Below are 5780 nucleotides of genomic sequence, written 5' to 3' on the forward strand. Positions count from 1 at the left end.
CTCTCTCCTTGCTTGGTTATTACCATGAAACCGTAAAGGCAAACACAGCTATGCCGAACATCACCATTAAAAAGAAAAAGGTATTAAATGATATATTTAGAGAAGTGTGTGCTCACGTGTGTACTTGTATCCACACACAGCCTCATACACCTGATTCTATCTCTAGGTCCCACCTCTCCCCCTTCCTCCGAAGCTCCCTTCAGGTTATGTTCTAGAACAGATACAGGTTGCCAGCGCCGTCCACCAGCTGTCCTGAACATCAGTTACAGATCTTCGCTAGGGACAAAAACATCTGTTCGGGCAGAGGCTGAGAAGCCGAGGCGGCGTGTGTCGCGCTGCGGGTGTCTCTCTGCGGGGAAGCCCCGCACCCTGACGAGGCTCCAGGAGATGGGACCGCGGCCCGGCACAAACGGAGCTCGGGATAGCAAGTGGCCCTGGCTGAAGGGCGAGGTGAGGCTGCCCGAAATGAGGGCGGCGAGGGCGTGTCGCAGTCCCTCGAGTCCTACGCGCCCCCCCCCCTTTGTTCTCTCCCCACCCCCACTAGACTCGGGGTGGGGACCTTTCCGCCTCCACTCTCTTTGCCCGCCTGAGGAAAAGGTTGGCACCCTGGCCCCCGACCCTGGAGGAGGCTGCCGGGTGCGGATAGAAGGGCGGGCGCTGTGGCTGCACACTGAGCGCAAAGCTTGGGCGCTGCCGGCCACACACTGTCCGCGTCCCACGCTCGGAAACCCAGAAAACCAGCGCGTTTGGCCGTCTTTCTAAGGAGGGGAGCCGGGGCGGGTGGGGGAAGGCTAGGCCACCTTCATTTACAAATAAACTTTTTGTGGTTTATTTATATTTTGCTAGGTATTAATTACTGCATGTGGTGTAAAGAAAGTCAAACAGGACAAAAGGATGCACATGCAAATAGGTATTTGAATATGTCCTCTTGGATGCCGAAAGAACGAGCTCTTTGATCTCTGGGCACGTGTGAGCACCGGGGCATGTGCTCGCAGACCCGGGAGAACTGTTTCCTGAGTCATCCACATCTGTCGACAATTTCTCACTGGGTGGTTCTCGGCGTCCCAGCTCACCAGCAGTTCGCCCTGCGTTCCTGGGAGAGCAGCCCTCTTTCCTGCCTGACTTCCGAAGTGAGGGCTCCTTGTATCAGACGCTCATTATTGACTACCTACCTTGATGGCTAATGGGGGAAAGAGTATTTGGGGGAGGGGGAGGTTTCATATTTCATTTTTATTTCCCGGATTCCATTCTCAGTGAACGTTACTAATGGTTAATAAAATGTAGTTTGCAACCTTAGTATGGGGATGAAGCAGTCCCAATAAATGTCACAAGACATGAGACAAAAAAGTACCCTACAACTGAATGCAGGACTGTATTGTATCCAGTTTTGGCTACAGATGTACTAAAATAACCTGTTAACACACACCGAAGTGCATCCCTATAATAACCTCCTCAATCATTTATTAAAAGTCGTGTCAAGCAGGCTTGTATAATTCATCTCTATGCAAATACATCAATGTCAGGCCATTAGCGTATTGCTCAGGATTTTATTAAAGTGCATTCTTTTTAATTCAGCTCTGTAAAATACGAGCCCCATTGCTCAAGAATTATAGCAACTATTAGAGTAACATATGGGCAACATGCACTCAGAAAATAAAAACCAACAGATAAAGTGGCAGGGTCACATCGCAGGAGCAAACACTTAACAAAATGGCAGTAGGGTAATAGATTTTTCTCCCAGGGCCTTTGGCTAGAGGGTGTCATGGGCATCAACAGTTCCGAAAAGGCGAGAGGCTCGAAGTTAGTCCGCTTTGTCCTAAGCCCAGAAACAGCTTCGGAGTCGGGAGAGGGACAGCTTCGGAGCTCCTCTGTGTCTGGCCTCCATCTTTCCGTTCCAATATTTCAGCTTTCACAGAGATGTGTCAACGAAAGGTTTATGGCTGAAACTATTCTCTCTCTCTCTCTCCTCCTCTCTGTCTCTCCCGCTTACTCCCTCCCTCTCTCCCTCCCTGTTCCCCCACTCCACCCCAATCCAGGCCACTTCTCAGTCCTTGCTAGGCGAACCAGGAGCCCTGCCCCACCTGGAGCATTTTGTGAGATCCTCTTCTCTCTGTTGGAAGATTGAGAAGAATGAAGGAGGCCCAGGAAGGCCGGGGACTTGCTGGCAAATTTACCCCTCAAATGTTGAAACCTGGGGGGTGAGGATGGCGGTGGTGCGGGGAAAGACTTTCTGTTGAAATCAGTCCACGGTTAAATAGTTAAGAAGTCTCCTTTCGCCCTCCGGTGAGAAGAAACATAGGTGCCCTTCGTCCTTCCCTCCCCCGGGGCAGCCCATTTCTCTGGTTATAATGTTTTGCTATAACTTTGGCTTAACTAGGGGAAAAAAAAGCTCTAGTTTAATCTCACAGCGACTTTTCTATTTTGCGTTACAGGACTGAGTGCGGGTGGTGGTGGTGTCGGTATCCCTTCAGCCATTCCTTCTGCCGATGCCTTCGTTTGAGGTGATGGGTGGGGAGAGTGCCATCCCAAACCGCAGCTGACAAATCCACTGGAGAAGTCAGCAGCACCAAATTTAGTTTTTATTTTTAATTGCTATTAAAAGAATCAATTTCCAGAGGCCCCCAAATAAACCTCAAATCCAAAACACAACACAGCCCTTTCAGAAAAATAGAGAGAAAAGGGGGAAAAAAACTACGAACAATCTCTCGGATTTAATGAGAGAGTCGCCCACATCCTCATCACCCCAGCATGGTAATTGAGCAGATCTATTAACTTGTTACACTAGATTTGTTTAAAGAGACTATTACACAGTCATTTAATCAATTTGTTACACTGGAGGTCCTGACTTATGAGACACTTGCCTTATGATTCCTTAATGACTGAATTAATTTGTTTTAATAAAACCAACATTGTGTACAAGTATATTTCTAGAAATGTAATTTTAGAGATAGAACAGTCCAATGCTTCATCTGATTAGGTCCTTTCTATGGTTTATCAAAGTCTGTAGTTTCTGACATAGCTGCTTGTATGGAGTATTTTTCTTTTTTATAGTGCCATTAATTTAATATGGATCATTAGTTCTTTATACACATGCATGTTCTGACAAATGTACCCAATGAATAATGCAGCTAATGTGCTCAGGCCCAAATGCATCACATCATAAACAGAGACCTCTGAAAAAAGAACAACAATGGAATAAAATGCTACCTCCAGTCACCATTGTCATCATCTGGGTAGCATTCTGAGTTATCTTAGGTATTGTTTTGCAGAGCAAGCCATGTTTAGCCCCAGAATTATAGCAACATAACCAACTGGGTCTAACTAGGTAGTGAACACAAATAGATTTATGGTGAATTAAGGTTGTCTTGAGAGCAGATGCAGGACAAGGAAATTGGTTTTGCTCTTGATGGAAACTGACGTGTGTAGAATAAAATGTAAATAAACAGAAAGTGCCCAAGAAAAGGGACTTGATGTTATTGATTATGTAAAAATAATTAGGACATTACAAATGATAATGTACTACAAATAGTTGGCTTTTATGGCTTGAGATTTTGCAGAAAGAAACGATTTAGGCTCTGACACAGCACTTGAAAAATGGGGCATGATATGAAGTGCAATAAAAAAATTAATAACTGAGGGATTGGAATGATCAGTTTGTAACTGATAACTGATATAAATAATAACTGAATGAGACTGCTGCAGAGGTAAACATTTGCACTTAGAGGAATACAAGGTGGAGTGATGGCCCTACATGATCACTCCAGGCATAAAGTGTGTCTGCATAATGTGGGTAACTATGCACAGAAGCCAAATATTGATTAAATAGCTTAACAATTAGTACAAGAAAGAGGGAGAAGCTGGATATATTTTCAAAAAGGAGATGCTTTACAAGTCTTTTTTAACAATGCTGGACAGGCAGCTGTTTGAATTTGATTTCATTTCAAAAAAGACTCTGGACTGCACACATGTATTTGAACAGCTTCATGCCCTCCATTTGGTGCCCTTTTGAAATGGAAATGGATATTAAATTGATGTATGTAAATAAAAAAACATACAGCTACTTCTGCTGTTACAAGAGTAATAATGACTGTTAGGTACCAATGAAATTCAGCTTAGAGTGACAGGAATGGACAGAAACTTGCTATAAGGATAGTATCATAAAGACCCACTGATATTTTGTTAAGATATAGATGTGGTTGCATTATTTGCTGATTTGGTTAAATAATATCATATTACTCATGGTTGGGATTCTCTTTGGAAACTAATCTTCCCAACGTGGTTCTGTTGGTAGAATAGGCTATTTTTGAGTTATTAATCTTAAAGTACACGGAGAAAGTGGAAGATATCATTAGAGTTCTGATTTTTGAAGCATAAAAATTTGTAAAACAAGAAAGAGTTTTAGAAATCATACAGTTGTACAGTTCTGACATTTCACAAGGTACATTTATCTTTTCCCTTTCACTCTAGCTCAGTGATTTCTCTGCCTGAGACAGGAATGTTTATGATGATAAATCAGTGTTGTTTAATTAGATTCATCTTTACTTCATTTTAATGTTAGTTGGCAATGTATTTCTTTAGTTTATAAAAATGAATAATTTAATCACTTCTTGGTATAAAATAAGTGGCATGAGACAAAAAATCAATGTTGGATCTTTTTTGGAATTTTTTCATTTATTCTAAATTCTTTATGTAATGCCTTACCTTCTTGCTTTGACAAATGAATTTATGCTTTTCTTCTTATTTGTAAGCAGCTAATGCCAAATATATTTACTATTTATTACAAAGTAAATGAATTTGACCTTTTGCCCATTTCACCAGATGCTATTTCTGACCATCCCAAAAAGCCTGTTCAAAGTCAACAACATGAAGCATGTGAGGTCACAAGACCAATTCAAGGTCATTTTCATATTGGCAAAGGTTAATTAGATTACTGCATTAAAACAGAAATAAACTTATACTCACTTTCATCTAAATAAGCATAGAAAGCTTACTTTACCTTTTACGTTTCCTTAGAGATTCTAGTTCATTTCTTGGAATGGTAAAAGTAACTTTTGCAATTATAATTTTTAAGTTTTTCTCCCAAATTTTAATAATATTTGTCATTTATTGGGTGCTTAGTATGTACCAGGCATTGGGTAACATATTTTACATAGCTTCACATACTTTAAATCATCTGCTATAATTCTCTCAATGACCCTGTGAAGTAGGTACGATTATTATGATTCCCATTTTGCAGATAAGACACTGAGGCTCAGAGGGGTTACTTACTTGACTAAGATTAAGAGGCGTGTTAGTCTGGATTCAAACTCAGCTTCTAAATTAAACTGCTGGGCCATGCTGCCTTCATGAAACATATTACATATTTTAAAACTGCAGACACTTTCTTACCTTAATTTGTAGCTATCGTGTTTCACAGAAGGAGAGTGCCTAAAAACAATCAACTTTTCTCCTTACCTCACATAACACTTTAACAAGTGTCTCAACACTTATTTAAAGTGATAAATCAGTGGTGTTTAATTAAAACTGTCCCATGGTGTGTATAGGAGTAAACACTACAAAATGTAAATGGCCTGCCTGGTCTCCGCCATTAGGAACTACTTTCTGGCAACTAAGTGAGATGTAAGAGCAGATTACAGCATGCCTATTCATGCTCTGGAAAAGCACTTTACTGAATAATTCCTTATTGCTCCTGAAGAAAAAGATTTGTGAGAAAGTTTCTTGTGGGATTCTAGTTCCTAGATAGAAGCCTCTTTCCTAATAAATTGACTGGCAGACTGTAA

Source organism: Phyllostomus discolor, chromosome 1, assembly GCF_004126475.2.
Source record: "Phyllostomus discolor isolate MPI-MPIP mPhyDis1 chromosome 1, mPhyDis1.pri.v3, whole genome shotgun sequence".
Taxonomy (NCBI): Eukaryota; Metazoa; Chordata; class Mammalia; order Chiroptera; family Phyllostomidae; genus Phyllostomus; species Phyllostomus discolor.